This window comes from Tamandua tetradactyla, chromosome 8, assembly GCF_023851605.1.
Source record: "Tamandua tetradactyla isolate mTamTet1 chromosome 8, mTamTet1.pri, whole genome shotgun sequence".
Lineage (NCBI taxonomy): Eukaryota > Metazoa > Chordata > Mammalia > Pilosa > Myrmecophagidae > Tamandua > Tamandua tetradactyla.
The window spans coordinates 121599329-121618617 of NC_135334.1; the positions used below are offsets into that span (position 1 = coordinate 121599329).

The 19289-nt window shown below is 52.4% G+C and overlaps 1 long non-coding RNA gene across 1 annotated transcript; it reads right to left on the bottom strand.

Moving 5' to 3' along the window:
• Nucleotides 1-2148: 2148 nt before the first annotated feature.
• Nucleotides 2149-4318, bottom strand: LOC143643779 (uncharacterized). The gene is made up of 3 exons (XR_013156394.1): nucleotides 4233-4318; nucleotides 3902-4040; nucleotides 2149-2300 (listed from the first exon to the last, which is right to left on the bottom strand). It is a non-coding gene; the product is annotated as an uncharacterized LOC143643779 (long non-coding RNA).
• Between the last annotated feature and the right edge of the window lie 14971 nt (nucleotides 4319-19289).

Consider the following 19289-nt stretch of genomic DNA (forward strand, 5'->3'; position numbering starts at 1 on the left):
TAATCGCGGGCTCTGCCGAGGCGGATCGCAGTGACACGGCGTCCTTATGTAATTGCTCCGCCGAGAAGCTCCGGGCGGAGGGCTGGGGCTCCTGTCTGGGCTCCCGGGGGGGTGGAGGGAGCACCTGTGGGGGAAGCCTCACCCCGGCTCACTCTGCGCCCCTCCTCCCACGCCCAGGCCCGGCCTGGAGGCGAGTTAACTCCTGCGTGGCCGGGCACAGCCCTCTGCTCCCCGCGAAGGGGCTCCCAGCAGGAGATCCTTAGTCCCTAGAGACCCCAGTGGCTGAGCCAGAGCCTCCCTCATTCGCTTCCCACCTTCCCTGCCTGCCCCCCCACCTGCACCCTAAGTGGGGGAAGAGGAAGAGAAAGGATCAGCAGTATCTGGGTGCCCAATACGTGGCTTGTGTATCAAAGTCATGGCAACCTCTGGGCTGGAGCCAGAAAGGACTGGCTCCATGCAACAAGTTCCCAGACCTGTCCGTGCCAAAGCCCACACCTTCCCCTGGTACCCACAGGGATCAGTTTTTGCCCGGGTTTCCCCATTTGAGGTTGAAGTGCCAAGCTGCTACTGATGCAGTAGAAGGTACCTCCTGCCTCTCTTTAGGGGCCTGGAAAAGGGGCTCAATGCACGCAGTGCAGCAGCAGGGACACTGGTGTCCAGACCCAGCCGGTGGTTTCCAGGACATGCCATGGCTGCTTGGAATAGCTGGGGCCAGCACACTGGTCTCTGCCCTGATACTCCTGACCACTGCCAGACTCTGGGAACCAACCCCCCCCCCCCCCGGCCAGACCCCAAATACTCTGGTGCTTCAGCCCTGCTGACCTTTGCTCAGACTGGGGCCTCTGCCAGTTATGTCCTCCTCCTTCCACCAGGCAGTCTCAGATCCAAGAAGCCCTTCCCACTACCCCATCAACACACACACACACACACACACACACACACACACACACACCTCATGGAGCTCTGGGAGCGCCTGGTGATGGTACTGGCCACGCTGCATCATGACAGCTGCTGACATCTGTCAGCCCCTTCTAGAGGCCTGTCACAGCTCTGGGTGCATTTGAGGGGTCTGCAGGTGGAATTAATGCTCCATGACTGGGGTCTCAGAGCTCCATAAACGTACCCAGCATAGATCCTGGCTCTGCCAACACCTGGCTCTGTAGCCTTGGACAGCATGTGTAGCCTCTCTGGGCCTGTTTTTCCATCAGTGAAACAGGGCTGAAAGCAACCCCAGTTTCATAATGCTGGCATTAAATGAGCATTTACTGTATGCTGGTCACTGTGCCAAGCACTTATGGCGTGACCTCATGGGCTCTGCACGCCGGCTTTGTGAGGATAGCTGCTGCGTTAATTCAGTCTTATGGAACAGTCACTCGAGGCAGAAGTGGCAGGGATAGAACCTGGATTTACTTCTAATTTTTTGTTTCTCATCTCCCTTTCTTGGGATTCTTTTGAAAGTTAGATGAGAAGTGGTTAAGGGCCAGCCTGCAGCAGGTGCTCAGTGATGTCTGTGCTCCTCACACTTGGGCTCTCAGGGCAGCTCTCCTGTTGCCCTGCCGTTCTCACCCTACCCGGTCCTGACCGGGGCTGGGGCCGTGCGGGTGGGGCTGCGGGAGGGGGGTGCAGGAAGACCTGGCAGAAAAAATGTTCTGGTTTCTGAGCATAAATAAATCATTGTTTTATATCATAATATGAAGACAAGGGCACAGCATGCCTTTGCCAGTCTAGCGTGTTGGGCTGCAGTTTCCCTGTGTTTTGCCAATTGCTAAACCATGTTTCGGCCCAAGGCAGTAAACAGCAGCTCGCTCTGCTGGCCTGGGAGGCCTGGCTCTCCCCCAGTGCTGGACTGCGGAAGGACACTGACCCCAGGGACTCTGGGGCCAGCCAGCCAGGGCAGAGAGAGTGGGGGTCAATGGGGCTACTGAGGCAGGGAGAGCGTTCCCATGGGTCTCCTGTGGGCAGTGAGAACTTCAGCAGGACTCTTTGCTTCTCTGAGCCTCCGTTTACACAGCTGAGAAATGGGGCTATTCCTGGGGCCTTACCCATTTCACAAGGTGAGAGAATTGGCTGTATCATTGTACTCACGAATGATAATGATTGTTATTAGTAACAATTATTCATTATTATTGACAATTAGTATTAGTTATTATTACAGAGAGCAGTAGTCAGAATATCCAGCTCCATTTTGCCTTTTCTGTCTCTCCATCCTGGTATCCAAGCCGCTGTCATTTCTCCCCACTGGTCCCCTGGTTCTTTGCTTTGCCTCCTCCAAGCCACTGTCCAGCAGTCCAACAGAGTTTCTAAAAAAGCAAATTGGATCATGAAATACTTCCCACCTTGTTTAGAATAACTCCAGGCCCATCACGGCCTCCCAGATGTCCCTGTGCACTCTGGGCCCTCCTCTCAGGCCCTGCACTCCAGCCACACCGAAGTCACTCTTCTATTTCTTGCATCCACTGAACTCGTTTCCCTCTTGGGCCCTTTGCACACTCTGTTGCCTCTTGAATGCTCTTTCCCAGGCCTTTGCCTGGCCTTCTCCCTCTGGCCACTGTTCTCAACTGAACGGTCCCCTCCTTGGAAAGGGCTTCTCAGACCACGAGACCCCAGGGAGACTCCCGTCACTCAGTGGCGTCTCCCTGATTCTCTGCCCTTACAGTAGGTACCACCAGTCAAGATTACCTTTACGTTTTTAAATTTACCTTTTGTTTTCTCTGCCTCCCCTAGAATCTACCCTCCTTGAGATAAAGACTTTATCTGTCTCACTCACCACTGTTTCCCAGTGCCTAGCAGATACTCTATGCATGTTACATAAGCAGAGAGAAAACAACTATTTCTAGTAGATGACAGGGTAGAGAAGGGCTGCAGGTGCCACTCGTGCCACGGACAGTGCACAGGTGTGCAACAGCACGTGGCGGTCCGGGGGTAAAGGCCATCAGAAGTCTTGCGCTTTATTCTGCAACATTTGTAATGAACTTGAAATTGTTTGCTCCAGCTCAAATGAAGAAAGGAATGCATGCATGCTTGTGTACATACATGCACGCCACGAACGATGAGCAGAAGCCCGTTTGTGCATCAGAGAAGGTCTTAATCCCATGGAGACAGACGTGGAAGCAGCTGCTGCTCCCAGCTCCTGACTTGTCCTGTGTCTGCACCTGTTCCTTCTGCCGGGAATCTCTTCCCCCACCATGCCCAGCAGTTAGCAGCCAGCTCCTGTTCATGTTACTGTTATCTCGGCTTAATTATGATTTCCTCTGGAGATGTTTTTGACATCCATCCCCTGCTTCCCCCCATACCTTCTCTAGCCCAGGTTTGGGCCAGGTCCTCATCTTTGGGCCCAGAGCTCTGAGCAGACCCCAGCAGCTCCCTGGAGGCACAGCAGCCCAGGACCCCAGAGCCCTGCAGGCTGTGAGCTACTCTGGGTCACTGCCGTATCTCTGTGCCTAGCACAGTGCAGGGCTCGTGGTAGATGTCCAGAAAGTGGGAAGAGGGCAGGCAGGGAGGGAGGAGATTGAAAAAGCAGGGAAAGGAGAGAGAGGTGGAGGGGGCTCAGCGCCCTTTCCCAAGCACTGCACCCAGGAGTCCAAGGAGCCAGATGAGGACTGCTTGTGGGTGCAGCCCTGAACTCCGCCCCCCACTCACACACAGCAGCCTGCTGCCATCTCCTGGCCTCCCCCTCCCCCTTCCCCTTCCCTCCCCCCATCCCCCCCACCAAGGGTCCAGGGCAGCCTGCAGATGGTGAGAAAGTGCAGCCAGCGTGGCCTCTCCTCCGGCCCCCTCTCTTTCTTTCTCTTTTTTCTGCTTTGCTTCATACTCCATCCCCTCCCCCAGCCTGGTGAATGCAAACTGAAAAGGAAAAAAAAAAAAAAAGAAGGCCCACATGGCATCAACAGTGAAAAATAACCAATTTAAGGAATGATCGCTGCTGTGCTGATTGGCGAAGTCCTGAGTCACTGCAGAGAATTGGGCTCTCAAGCTGAGGCTCCCAGGCTCCCTGAGGCGGGTTGTTGGTTGTCTAATATCCAGGACCTCAATGTTTCCAACTATAAAACAGAGGGGATGCTATCAGCCCAGAGGAGCTAGCAAAGTGTCCCCCGAGTCTCATGATTCTCCCTGGGACTGGAATTCAGAGGTTAAGATGGCACTGCAGCCTGGCCTGGGAACCATCAGGGATGCATTCTGGCTGGGGCCAGGAGGAGGTGCATGGGGCCAGAGGGTTACCCAGAAAGACTCACGGCTCGGGGGTCTTGCGGAGGCTTCCTGGGGATGGTGACATTTGACAGAGCCGGGAGGGACCCTTGGGAGCTATGGAAAGTGATGGAAGCTCTGCCCTGGAAGGGATCAGAGACATCATCTGGTCCCACACTCTTGTTTTAACAGATGGGGAAGCTGAGGCTAAGAGGAGTCCGGGACTTGTCAAAGTCACCCAGCCTGCTAGTGGCAGAGCCCAAGCAGAACCGGGACACTTTGACTCCTGATCTAGTGCTCCTTCTTGGGATGCCAAATTAGCTGGCAGTGCCGAGAAGCTCAGTGTGTTGAATGTCCCCTGTGATCGGGCTCCTGCGCTAACTGCCTTTCGTCCTTGAACTGATCTTGAAAAGTAGGGTTCGGATAGAGGCTCTGTTTTACCTTAATAAGGTTCAAAGAGGTTAAATGATCTATTCAAGGACCCCAGCAGCCCCAGTTTCTCCATTCTCCGGCATCATCAAACACCCACGATTCCAGGAGGAGAGAGCAGTTCCTGGGGTGCGTCCCTGGGTGAGCTGCCCTTCTCAGGTCTGTGTCATCCCTCCAGAGGGCTAGAGAGGGGCCCGTGCCCCAGAAGGACAGGGAGGGAGCCGCGGCTTTCCCAGGAAGCCCCCACAGGGAGGGAAACTAGGTAGTCCAGGAGACAAGAGGCAAAAATGTAGGGCTTTCCAGTTGAAGGCGCCGGGGAGGGGTCAGGCCCAGGGACAGAGCAGGGGCCTGGGCCGGGGAGGCAGCTCTCAGGGCTGAGCTGACGCAGGACTGGGCTCCAGAAACAGAAGTCTCCTAGGAAACTGGGAGAGAACGGGGTTAGGCAGAAACAGGGCCATCGATGAAATGGGGAGATTTTTTTAAAGAATTTAATATCTCAGGAGAAAAACAGAAAACAGAACTCATCAACGTACTGGTGTCGTCATGGGATCTCCTTACAGCTATTTTAGAGTTTAGTGTTGTTTTCATTTAGGATTGCATCGGGGATGAGGAGAGATGCTGTAATCTTTCCAGGGTTTGGGGCCTTTTAGATGTTATAGCTCAGGGGTGTGGGTGGGCAGTGGGGGGTCGTATTTAAGGGTCGTCTCTGACCTCTGAGGGTGGCATGGAGCTGGGGAGATGGCAGGGGCAGTGAACCACGGGCCATGGAAAGGAGCCGCAAGTATGGGGCTCCAGGCCTGGCTCTCGCATTAATTTCAGTGCGATATTACATAGGTCGATTTGCCTTTTTAGGCCTCAATTTCTTCCCCTGTTAAATGGGAGTAGCTGTTCCTGTCACTGCTGTGTCACAGACCTTTAACTGAAGTTGAAGCTAAAAATAAACAGAGACAGGCCTTCTGGGAATCGCCTGAGAAGTTTATTAGGAATGCAGATTCACAGGCCCCCGCCCCAGGCTTGATGGTCAGGACCTTTGAGGGTGGAGCCCAGGGCTCTGCATTTTTACCCCTCCCCAGGTGACTGGCCTAGGTGGCGTCTAAGGGGGCGGCCCGGGTACCTCTCTGAATGGCCAGGATGGGGGGTGGGTGCTGGCTGGACGGTGGAGTAGGGGTGCGGAGGAGGGGGGTATAGGGCCTGGGGATCGGGGATAGGGTACCCGGGGAGATGAGGGCCCGGGACTCGGGTCTCCTGGCTGGGACAGGAGATGCCCCCAGCCCCGCCCCCGGTTTCGGGCTGGACCTTGGGCTGGAGGGGGGGTGAGGAGAGGAGGCAGCGGGGCCATCTGCTCGGTCCGCGCGGGGGAGGGGCGGGCACTGGCGCTGAGGGCTGAATGGTCTCTCTGCTGGAGCTCGGCCAGGAGGACAGATGGCCCGAGGGCCGCCGTGGGGAGGGGTGGGGGGCAGCCAGGCCTGCCCTTCCCCTGCCAAGCCGCAGAGTCGCAGCTTCATTTCGCCTTGAGAGGAGGCCCCACCTGCCGCCCCTGGCAACGGCAGCCTGGAAGAAGCCGGGGTGAGGGGGGCTTACCGGGTCCCCACAGCAAGCCGCCGGGGAGGGGCCTGAGAAGCCACCCCACACCTGCAGCCTCAGCTGGAGCCTGAAGGAAGGCCACCTGGGCGGGGGGGGGGGGGGGCAGCCGCCAGTGTCACAGAGGCTGCAGACACCCGGAGGGGGACAGCTGGCTCCCCATCTCCAGGAGCATCTGTCTAGCTGTGGCCACGAGACAAGCCCAGCCCAAGTCAACATTCACATTTAGTTATCATGAATTGACTGAGCCCTGGAGTATAGCAGGACCGTGCTGGACTCTGGGGGTTCAGTGGGAGAAAAAGCAGATGAGGATTCTCTTTGCTGCTCCCCAAGTTTTTAGTCTAGGGGGGGTGACAGCAAAGAGTCTACAGACAGATTAAACAGCGAAAACATGACAGCAGCACTTTAAAGGTTATGAAGGAAGTAGCACGAGACAGCGTAATGGGGGTGTGTCTTGGGTTCCCCTAAGACTAAGGGGTGAGCACTCTGAAGGGGGCATTTGGGCGAGACCTGAAGGCGGAGGGAGAGAGCTGGCCCACGGCACACGGTGGGAGCGTGGTGGCCGAGGGACTGGCTCAGGCCCTTGTCACGGTGCAGAGTTGGGGACGCGGCAGGGGCCAGGCCTGGCGAGAAATCTTACTTCTCCGGGCACGTGGGCAGCTGCCTTAGCGTCCCACGGCTACTGTAGCAAGGAACCGCAAAGTGGGTGGCCTTGCACGGCAAAGCCCCGTCCTCTCACGGTTTGGGGGACTGGAAGGCCGAGTCAGGTGAGCAGGGCCACGTGCTCCCGGAGGCCGGGGTGGGGGTGGGATCGTCCCTCCTCGCCCCTCCGGGCCTCTGGCTGTTTGCTCCAAGCCTTGCAGCTCCCGGCTCACAGCTGCAGCATTCCATCCCTCCCTCGTCGTCACGGTGCCCTCCTCTCTGTCTCCTCTCCCCTTAAAAGGACACTAGTCATTGGATTAAGGGCCCACCCTGCTCCCTTGTGACCTCATTTAACATAACTCATTCCATCTCAATGACCCGAGTTCCAAAGACGTCACATTCGCAGGTGCTGGGCTGTAGAGCATCAGTAGATCTTTCGGGGGGGACCACAATTCAAGTGGCAGCGGAAGCCGCGGGTGGCAGGGCAGGGACCGGGACCTGGGCACACCCGCGTTTTCCTGGGTGTTGCTGGCTGCTGTGTGAGGTGGGCTGTGGAGAGGAGCCGGGCGCAGCTCCAGCCGGGGGCTCCACTGCCCCAGGAAGTACACGGGCAGCTCTTTGGGGACAAAGGAATAGAGAATAGTCTATTTTTATGTACATTTAATCCAAAGTGGGCACTATTTCAGCCTGACCGACGTTGGCAGAATAGCCGTGAGGTTTGTGTTTGGTTTCCATGTCAAATGCTATTCGAGGGCAGCCTGCCCTTTGCTCTTGCTTTCAGAAATGTTTTCAGAGTCTTTCTATTCACGTGAGACGGTTAGGCAGATTTATAGATTATAATGCCCTTCGACTGCTTTTTCACCAAATAGTCAAGGGGCTTTAAAAAAAGAGCCAGAGGAAGGGGGAAAAGCAAGGAAAAGTGAAAACACCCGGCCTCGCACAAACTCAGCCAAAACAAATGCTGTGGCCTGGAGTGGCCGCCTCTCGTCTGCAGCCCCCCCACTGGACAGCCACACACAAAGCCAAAACAGCGGAGAGGGGCACTGGTGGTTCGGTGGTAGAATCCTCGCCTTCCATGGGGGAGACCCGGGTTCAATTCCCAGACCATGCAGCCAAAAAAAAAAGAAAACAGAACAAAAAATATGGTTGAGATGACAATCTGAAATAACCGTCTATCTCCTCCATTACTACACTGAACCTAACCCCAAGTAGATATATTTTTGCCTTGAGATCTTAGCTACCGATGACACAAGACATTTACAATTATTGAAACATTTAGGCATATTGTTTTATCTTTATCACATCCTCTTTTTAAAACTTTATATTTTTGTGCATGCTTGCTAATGTTCATAATATATTAAGACAACCATATATGTTTATTATTTATTAATAACTACATGCATTGAGGATGCATGATAAAAATGTTTTTGATGTTTGAACAGCCCAGAGCTGGGGTGCTGCCCAGTGAAGGATCAAGGGGGCCGAGCTGGCCTCCTGCAGGAGGAGATGGCTCAGGTGGGGCCACAGTGCCTGGCCCTGGCTTGCTGGGGTGAGGGGTCCCCCTGTTCCAAATCCTCAGTCTTCCACCTCTTCCGTTCCTGTCTGGCTCACTCAATGGCAGTGTCCGGGAGAAACACCCAGGCTTTATTTTTGTGTTTTGTCCCCTCCCCAAATGAAAGAAGCTCGTTCCCTGAAAGGGTGAAGGGCAGATCCTAGCGAGGCTTCTGGATTCATTCGCTGGCCAGAGGTAGAATAGGACACACGTCAAGGCTGGAAGGGGGGCAGCTCTAGTGCCCCCACTCCGGGGCCAGAGCCGGGGCGGAGTTAGCCCCTCATGCGAGGACCCCTGTGTGGACAGAAAGGCCCCCTTTTCCCGCCTGTCCTGTTGGGCACAGCATTTCTGAGTTTTTTCTCTTTAGCGTGTTCTAGAAAAGGGGCTGCAAACACTAGACTCCGGCCAGGGCTGCACACGCGACTTCCTCTCACGAGGCCGTCGCCCCCGCACTCTGGGGGCCACCGTCTGCCCTGCCCCTGCCCTGCACCCAGGGCCGAGCAGATCCTGGAGGGAGAGGAGCCCACTGCTGCAGCAGTGCTAAGGGGGGCTTCCAGACCCCAAACGGAGACACATCCTCTGCTGCAGGGTCTGGATACCAGCTCCTTTTCCCCCAGTTCCTCTCAACTGTCCCTAAAACTGTCCTCCTGACCTCAGAGGTGCTTGGATACCCCAGTTACCCTAAATTGTGCCATGTGGCCGCCTGCCTGCTTTCTCCCCATGGATCCCCGTTTGTTGCTCCTGTCGCCACGATACAGCCAGAAAAATCCCGGAGCGTGTTCCAACCCCGGTTCCCAGGCAGCAGTTTCCATGCTATTGGCATCAGTACACATTTATTAATAAAATGAGCAAAGTAAGCAAATGCTTTGGCAGCTCCTGAAGTTTCTGCATGCCTGGCGGCAACAGAGGGTGGAGATGGGCCCCGGGGAGGGGGTCTGGGGGCCCACAGTGGGGCCGGGCCCCTGACAGTTCCAGAATCCATGGGAACTGACTGGCCCCACCTGTCTTGGCTTCTGGGGGTCTTTTGGGACAGCAAACCGAGATGGGGCAAGGACGGGTGAGGGTGACTGCAGATAGCTGCTTGGATGGCCTTGCTCAAGAAAGCCGGACCCAGCTCCTGGGAAAGAGGGGGCCAGGCCTGGAACCCCACCCCCCACCCCAGTCCCAGGGGCTGGCAGAGAGCAGGTCGGTGTCGGCCACCAGGGAAGTACCCTTCAAAGTAAACAGTGCTGGTCTGGGGGCCCTTCCCTAATGCCACCCCCGCTTCCTGTGGGGGGCCCTTTGCCAAGTCACCTAGCATAGCAGGTACCCCAAATCACGGGGGACACTGCACTTAATACTGACACATCATCTGGGCTGCATTTCTGCAGGCTCAGGCCCAGGAACCTGCTTTAGCTCATGTTTTCCATGTGTGTTTTTACCTGGTAAAGTCAGTATTTAAGGACCACTAATTTAGCCTCTACATTTTTATTTCCTCATTTTAAAAAAAATCTGAGATGGTGTGAGGTGGAGGACAACCCCTCCAACTTTCCGGGTCGTTGGAATATTAAGTTGGAGGCTGTTTATAAATTGCATCAAAAGCCGGCGAACATTCCCGATGGACTGTAAATGCATTCGCCCTGTGTGGAAGGCACCTCGATTAAACCTACGGCACTGATGATGAGACCGAGGCTCAGAGAGGTTAAGTAACCTGCTCAAGCCTGCACAGCTGTAGTGGCCGGGATCTGTGTTAAGGGCTGGCACAGTGTCTGGAATGTAATAAGTGCTTGTTATTGGTGGTATATTAAAAAAAAAAAAAAAGTAAAAAGACTGGGGTCTGTTGACCTCCGTTCTTGGAAGAGGAATGTCATGCCTGCTGTGTATCTACAGCATTCTGCCCTGTCACTGGCCAAGCCAGCCAAAAGGGTCTCCTCGCAGAAGCACCCCTGCTGCCCAGTTCTGTGTCCAGACCCAGCTGCCTCTGTCTCATTAACCGCGGCTCCAGGAACTGCGGAGAATTCCCGAAGCTGGAAACGTCATGGTCCCTGAAGCCCCTGAGATAGCCCCGCAGACTTGACTGCTTTCCCCTAAAGCCTGTGAAGCCTCCCTCACCAGGTGGAAGAGAGAAAAGCTGTATGCTTCTCCAGCTCACGCCTGCGTGCTCAAGTTCACAAGTGGTGCTTTTCTTAGCACGTCATTTCTGCTGGAAGCGTAAGGCTGACAGCAGGAGGGTTGCAGGTGGAAAGAACGGACACGCGTCAAGCCGGGCACTGGAGTGGGACTTGGTAAGTCTCCTCATTTTATCTTCCCCAAAGCCCTATTTGAGAAGTATCATGACCCCCATTTTGCAGCTGAGAAAACGAAGGTCAGAGTTAAGCAGCTGGTTATGGCAATGAATGAGAGCTCCCATTTATTGGGCGCTTACTCAGCTAGATCCTCATGTATCAATCAGCTCCCTTAATCCTCACAAGGATTGAGGACTGGCATCTCCTCACAGAGAATGTAAGTCACTTGCCCAAGATCACCGGGAACGTGGCCAAGCCAGGACTCATCCCAGGTCTGTGTGGCCCCAAAACCCTTCCCTCTTCTTCTCAATGTCTGTGTTTAAGCACTGCATGATTTCTCTGAGTCACCAGAAACCTGCCTCCAAGTTTGATGCAATCCCCTCCTCCCGGGAACACTGGGTTTGGAGTAAGGAGCGTTGAGTTTGAGCCCTGACTTGCTTTGTGACCTTGGGCAGCTCACTTCACCTCTCTGTGCCTTGGTGTCTTCCTGTGGATGGGAGGAGGAGTGACCCTCGTCGGCATTCCCGACTTGCAGGATCCACGCAGGGAAGAAACAGGACACACAGCAGTTCACACAGGAACTGGGGGAGCAGGCTGGGCTCTGGGGGTGCAGCAGGAACTCAGGCCCGCTGGAGTTGGCTGCCTGTCCACCTGTCTCGACATCTGCCCTCAAGTCCACTAGGCACCCAGCCTGCACCACCTCCCAGCTGTCTTCACACAACCTTCCCAAATGCAGGCCTCTCTCTCAGATGCCCTCTTCCCCCTTCCCAGATCTTACTTGTCCGCAGAGGCTCGAGTTCTCCCTTCTAGGAAACCCTTGCTAATTGCTCAGGTCCTTTCCGAGCTCTGGCTCCTTCCAACCCGTGGCTCAGCCTCACGCTCAGTCAGTCCTGACTCTGAGATGCTCACTCTAGGGGAGCCCTTGCTAACTCACCAGGAACCCCTGGGGGCGGGTGCCCCTCCCCGCAGCTCTGTGTCCTCGCTCAGGGCTGTGCCCACTGGTCAGGAGGGCTCAGAGCCAGCTCTGCCACTCCAGGCCAACATCAGTAGGTGACTCCTGCTTCCTGTGCCTCAGTTTCTTATTCTGTAAAGTGAGGACAACAGCGGTATCTGCTTCAGAGCCTGGTTACGAAGATTAAGCAGATTCGTGTCAAGGGCTTCGTTCAGGCCCTGAAAGACAGGAAGACCTCAGTGCACGGCACCTAACAACAACTATCCTTGCAAGGATGAAAGTAATATCAATTCCATGGGTCGATGAAGATTTAGCTAATGATTTATAGGTTTCTTGAGACCTAGAGCCAGTTGAACATAAAAAAAAAATGTTCTTGTGGGCATTTGGCTGCGGAGTGGGGCAGAGAAGGCAGGAGGTGGATGCTGAGGGTGTGCACACTTTGGGGTCAGGTTGCACCACCTGTGAGTCAAGGACCCTCCTTTCCATGCGTCAAGAAACCTCCTTTCTATGCGTCAAGGAACCTTCTTTCTATGCAATGTCCTCCCCCATCCCTGAGGGAGCGCCCAGGATTAGTCTCCATGACGGGCCCACTGTGGGTGACAGAACTCAGGCTGGACCTGTGGCGCCATCTGGGCCGGGCAGTTCTCTCTCCCCAACGCTGGGCTTTGGGAAGGGAAGGAGAGGGGAGGACGGAATTGGTGGCCTCTCCTTGTGGAAGGGCTTGATGCCAGAACCATTGACACAGTAGCTTGGACATCTAAGGCCCCCGGGGAATAGAAGGCACTGCTTGGCAAAGGGAGAGAGGAATGAAGCCAACTGGTGGAGAGGAACGGGGTGGGGGCTGGAGAGACGCCCTGACGGCCTGCCTGCCCTGGCTCTCCTCTCCCCAGAGCTGGCCTCTCCTCTTAGACAAGTTCTCCTTTCTCCTGGGTCCTGGTCGAGTGGGCTTCTTTGACTCAGAACTCCAGAGCCAGCCAGTGCAGCCCACATCCACCCAGGCCAGAAGTTACCTGTGGGGACACCTCCGTTCTCCTGGGCCTGACCGTTTGTAGAGGCCACGAGAGAGGAAGCGCTGAGAGCCGCAGAGTCAGGTTGCGGGGTCTCTGGGGGAGAACTGGAGCCCGGGACCCTCAGGAGCTGCGGGGGTAGGCTGCTCTCCGAGGTCTGGGGGTGGGCAGGGGCCATAGCTCCTGCTTGCTTTCATCTGGGCTGTCTTTGAATCGTTTCTGAAATCTGGTAGCAAGGCGGAGCTCCTGACAGTAGGAGGTGCTTGGATAACTAACGTAGCTTGGGCTCACGCAGCTCTAAATGTACAAATTGCCATCGCTTCACCAGAAGTAACATTCCCGCCTGCCCAGGTTAATCTGTCTTCTGTACCTTGGATGTCCTTCTGCCACACTCTCTAGAAATGAGCAGGTTGTAGAAGAGGGCCGGGCGTGGGCTTTGGCGAAGGTAAAGCTGCACTCACATCCAGGCCTCCTACCCAGCTTTGAGAAAGTCATCCAACTATCCATTTGCAAATGCGGATGAAAATATCTCCTTTAAAGGGCGACTGGAAGGATCGAATGTCCTGTCTATCTGAAGAGCTCATGCAAAGCCTGGCATTTAGTGAAATTTGCAAAAAACTGTCTTCTTATTGGTGGTATGGTTTGTTTATGTCTCTATCTTCCCCACTGGGCTGAGTGCTTTGCCAACAGCTGCTCTTTGGCTGCAGCTCTGTATCTAGCAGTGTCCGGCACAGAGGAAATACGGGCCCATCGGTGACACTGCATTTTGGATTCACAAGCTTCCCTCGGCCTCCCACCCATGGATGCGATTGGCAAGCGGCATCTTCCTGGATGCGATTGGCAAGCGGCATCTTCCTGGATGCTGAGTAGGATTAGAGTCCAGGTCTTCTGAGCCCCAGCCTAGCTAGTCCCCACCTTGCCAGACTGTGTCTGTACTCGACTCAGTCAGCCCCGCGCTCACCTGAAAGGAGAGAAGCTGCAGGGCCTTGTGCTCTGCCGGTGGGTGAACAAGACCCCCAGAGGCTGGGGAGCCCCAGATGGGCCCCAAGCTGAGCAGGAGTCGGGTGGGGTCATGGTGGACTTCCCCGTGGGTGACGGCTCGGTCCTCTCACCCACCCCAGCTGAGCCGTGTGCTTTGCTGAGATGTGGAGCGTGGAGAGTGGAAGGCAGAGCTCTGAGCGCTTGACCCTCACCCGCCTGCTTTAGCTTGTCATCTGCTGGACGAAGGGAGCTTCCAGCAAAAGCTCAGTCGGCAATGCAGACTCCAGGGTAGAGGGTGCGCATGCAGATTGTAGGGTTTTGTCCCATCTGGAAAATAACCCCAGATTTGAGGGGTTTCTTTCTCAGGCTGGGTGTGGAAGGTTTAAATTCCAGGGAGAAGTGGGGTTCGGTCTCTCCCTCTTCCTGGTCCCCTCATGTGTAGTAGGAAAGGTGGGTGGGCTTGGGGTGTCAGCTGAGAGCCTAAGAGTGGGGTTAGTCCCAGCTGGTGTGAGCTTGGACATATCGATAACTTCTCCAAGCTTCAGTTTCTCCGTTCTAAGAATTGCACTTCGGCAGGCTGGGGACTTGTAGGAGGGTGTGGTAATGACGACATGCCGAGCTGGTCTCAGACAGCCCCTTCTGCCCCGTTGTGCACATGCACAGCACTGCAATCCCTCCCTGAATCCATTCCCTTTGCCATGTGACTGCGCCGTCCCTCCCACCAAGTGAAGGCCATTTGCTCATCTTTTGAATCTGGACTGGCCTCACAACTTACTTTTGTCAATGGAATGTGGTGGAAATGACCTCACACCAGTTCTGAGTCTAGGCCTCAAAAGATGTCATTTGTACTTACTTTATTAGGACGCTTGTTCTAGTTTGCTAGCTGCCGGAATGCAATATACCAGAAACGGAATGGCTTTTAAAAATGGGAATTTAATCAGATGCTAGTTTACAGTTCCAAGGCCGAGAAAATGTCCCAATTAAAACAAGTCTATAGAAATGTTCAATCTAAGGCACCCAGGGAAAGACACCTTGGTTCAAGAAGGCTGATGAAGTTCAGGGTTTCTCTCTCAAGTGAGAAGACACATGTGAACACAGTCACAGTTTCTCTCTCGTCTGGAAAGGCACTTGGGGAACATGGTCAGGCCTCCTCACTCATCTCGAAGGGCATATGGCAAACACAGAATCATCTGCTAGCTTCTTCTCCTGGCTTCCTGTTTCATGAAGCTCCCCAGGAAACATTTTTGTTCTTCATCTCCAAAGGTTGCTGGCTGGTGGACTCTGCTTCTTGTGGCTATGTTGTTTTACTGTGCTCTCTCTGAATTGCTCTCATTCCCCAAAATGTTTCCTCTTTTACAGGACTCCAGAAACTAATCAAGACCCACCCAAATGGGTGGAGACATGTCATCACCTAATCCAGTTCAACAACCACTCTTGACTAAATCACATCTCCAGGGAGATGATCTGATTACAGTTTCAAACATACCATATTGAATAGGGATTATTCTGCCTTTATGAAATGGATTTTGATTAGAACATGGCTTTTCTAGGATACATGCATCCTTTCAAACCAGCACAACCCTACTGCTGACAAATGCGCAAACTTGGGCTAGCCTGCTGTATGACAACACATGGCCAAGTCACCTCTGTTGCCCCAGTTGACAGCCACCCAACTGCCAGACACACAAGTGAGGCAATCCTAAACCAGCCAGATCTCCACCAGCCCACCAGGGGACCAAGGGTGCTTGAGCCCAGCCAACATCAGCCAAGCCCAGCCTAGACCTCAGATGAGCCATTCAACTTGCCCACAGACGCATGAGCAATGGAACACCTCATGCTGTTTGCCACAGAGCTTTCAAGGTTGTTAATTATGCAGCATTATTGTCACAGTAGTACCGGATACAAACTCTGATCTGCTCTAATCTTAAAGCATGCTCTGAGTGGGAAGAACACACTTGACTAGTCCCGGTAGCTTTGGGAGTCAGAGCAACCATGTCTGAAGGCACAGCATGCTGACTTTAATGCCCCAGAGCTGGGCTCCTCTGAACTGTGTACAGTCTCTCCATTCTGAGTGGTCAAAAGAGCAGGGGTTTTGGAGACACACAGATCTGGGTTCGGAAATCTGCCACTTTGAAGCCATTTGACCTTGGGCAGCACACTTATGGCTTAGCCTCAGTTTTCTCATCTGAAAAGTAAGGGTAAAGATAATACCCAACACATGATGCTGGATATTCATGAAAAGCACTTAGCGCAGGACTCAATAAGCACCTAATACATTCTGCAACGATTGCATTTGTTTCCCTCTGGGTCCATGAGGATTGGACTGAGGGCAGGCCCGAGGCAGAGGAGGTGGGAGAGCCTGGAAGACTGTCCGCTGAGGGGTCCTTCTTTCCTTCCCCCTCTCCCACTTCGGGGGCCCAGCAAGGCCAAAGGACCCTAAATGGGAACAGATTCCAGTGCTCCCAGCAGGAAGGCAGAGCTCTGTGGGGTCTGTCAGATTTTGATTTTTAATTTTATTGTGGTAACATATATAACATAAAACTCACCACTTTAACCATTTATTAGTGTAGAATTCAGCAGCATTAACTTCATTTGTAATGTTGTGGTACTGTCACTACCATCCATTACCAAAACTTTTCATCCCCTCAAACAGAAACTCTGAACTCATTAAGTGTAGATTCCCCATTACCCCTCCCCCGTCCCTGGGAATCTGGAATACTTTCTCTATGAATTTGCTTATTGTATAAATTTCATATAAGTGGAATCATACACTATTTGTCCTGTTTTTCTGGCTAATTTCACTTAGCATAATGTTTCTGAGCTTCATCCATGTGATGGCACGTATCTGCTCATCATTCCTCTTCCTTACTGCACAGCATTCCATGTGTGTCTGCGCCACATTTCTCTATCTGTTTGTTTATGGGCACTTGGTTGTTTCCATCTTTTGGCAACTGTAAATACTGTTTCTATGAACATTGGTTTGCAAATACCTGTTCAAGTCCCTGTTTTTATTTCTTTTGGGTCTCTACTAGAAGTGGGATTGCCGGGTCATATGGTAAGTCTCTGCTTGATTTTCTGCGGAACCGCCAAACTGTTGTCCACGGTGATGGCACCGCTTTGCATTCCCACCAACAATGTGCGAGGGTTCCCATTTCTCCACATTCTTACCAATACTTGTTTGTTCGTTTCTGTTAACAGTAGCCAGAATCTACTGGGTGTGAAATGATGCTTCGTTATCGTTTGGATTTGCAATTCCCTAATGGCCAACAATGTTGAGCATTTTTTCATGTATTCATTGGGCATTTGTATATCTCCTCTGAAAAAATGTTTAATCAAGTCCTTTGACCATTTTCATAGTTTTATTTTTTGTCTTTTTGCACTGATTTATAAAAGCTCTTTTAAAATTATGCTTACTGAACCATTATTGGGCATATTATTTGCAACCATTTTCTCCCATTTGGTACATTGTCTTTTCACCTTTTTGATATTGTCTTTTGATGTAGAAAAGTTTTTAATTTTGATGAAGTCCCATTTATCTGTTTTTTTTCTTTTTTTGCTCTTGCTTTTATTGTCATGTCTAAGAATCCACTGCCAAATCAGAGGTCATGCCAGTATTCTCACATACTGTCTTCTAAGAGTTTTGTGGTTTTTAACACTTATGTTTAGGTCATTGATCCATTTTGAGTTCATTTTTGTATAGGGTGTGAAGTAGTCTGTCATTCTGCTATGGTAATCCAGTTTCCCCAGCACCATTTGTTAAAGAGGTTATTCTTTCTCCATCAAATGAACTTGGCCTCTTTGACAAATATCAATTGGCCATAGATGCATGAGTTTATTTCTGGACTCTCAATTCTATTCCGTTGGCCTGTCTACCACACTGTTTTGATTTCCGTAGCTTTGAGTAAGCTTTGCTATGAGAAAGTGTAATCCTCCATGCTGCCCTGCTCGTGGCTGTGCGTCCACATCCTCTTGCCTTCCTGGGGTCTTCAAGGCCCTGACGGCCAGGCCCTGACCCACCTCTGAAAGCCCGTGGGCCTCAGAGCATCCCAGGCTGTTCCTGCCTCCCCACATGTGTATATGATGCCTCGCTGTGCCTGCAATGCCTCCTCCAAATAGCCCTAAACCTTCCCATCTCCTGCTCATCCTCAGGACCCAACTTGGATTTGTTCTCCTCCAAAACACATTCCCAGATTCTCCCAAAGAAGCATAGCATGTTTTTTTCTTGACAAAGTGTCTGTCAATCTCCCCTACTGAAGGCAAGGACCCTGTGAAATCCTTTAGATTCTAGGAATAGCTCATAGGAAACCCAATAGCAATGAATCAGAATCATAATAACAGTGAACATTTATTGGGTGTTCACTCTCTGTAAGATCCTATTCCACGTACTTTACCCATATTACCCATCTTAATTCATTCTCATAACAGCTCTATGAGGCAGGCACTAATATCATCCTTCTAGAGAGGCAGTGGCAATATCTTACCTGAATCCCCTGAAAGCAAAGCCTAAGGCAAGAACTTGCAGGTAGTTTATTTGGGAGGTGATTCCAGGAAGCTGGGAGAATAGAAGAAGGAGGGGAGATAAACCACTTCGAGGGAGTGAGTTGAGTTGGTCATAACTTTGGGCTACTGAGACTTGATGTCCTTCTGAGAAGCAGATAGAATGACTCAGAATTGTCCAAACAAAGATTGGCATGGAGTGATATTAATCCATTGGCAGCTTCCATCCCCATCAATTGAGGATTATTTTAGGGGACATTGACACCCTGAACTTTGTGCCCAGAGACATGTCCTGAGCAAACCCTGTGGGCAGTAGGCGCCACCCCTGGGGTGTCACAGAACCTCCGGGGCAAAAAATGAAAGATGTGAAATGTGTGCTTGAGGAGGGATGCTGCCAATGAGAAGTGAGTTGAAGCTGTTTGCCTCTGCAGGCTGGAAATCTGAGGTGAAGCCAAGAGGAAGTGGGGTGCACCCCAAGAGATGTCTCCTCCGCTCTTTGCATGATGTAGATCCACCCTGTGCTGGTTTGAAAGAAAGTATGCCCCCTAGAAAATCCATGTTTTAATCAAAATCCCATTTCATACAGGTAGAATAATCCCTATTCAATACTGTATGTTTGAAATTGTGATCAGATCATCTCCCTGGATGATGTGATTTAGTCGAGTGTGGTTGCTAAATTAGATTAGGTGATAACATATCCACACCCATTTGGGTGGGTCTTGATTGGTTTACTGGAGTCCTATAAAAGAGGAAACATTTTGGAGAAAGAGATTTGGAGAGAGCAGAGAATGCTGCAGCACCATGAAGCGGAGAGTCCACAAGCCAGCAACCTTTGGAGATGAAGAAGGAGGGTGCCTCCCTGGGAGCTTCATGAAACAGGAGGCCAGGAGAGGAAGCTAGCAGATGATGCTGTGTTTGCCATGTGCCCTTCCAGATGAGAGAGGAACCCTGACTGTGTTCGCCATGTGCCTTCTCACTCGAGAGAGAGAGCCTGAACTTCATCGGCCTTCTTGAATCAAGGTATCTTTCCCTGGATGCCTGTGATTGGACATTTCTATAGACTTGTAGTAATTGGGACATTTTCTCAGCCTTAGAACTGTAAACTAGCAACTCATTAAATTCCCCATTTTAAAAGCCATTCTGCTTCTGGTATATTGCATTCCAGCAGCTAGCAGACTAGAACACACCCTTACCCTCCA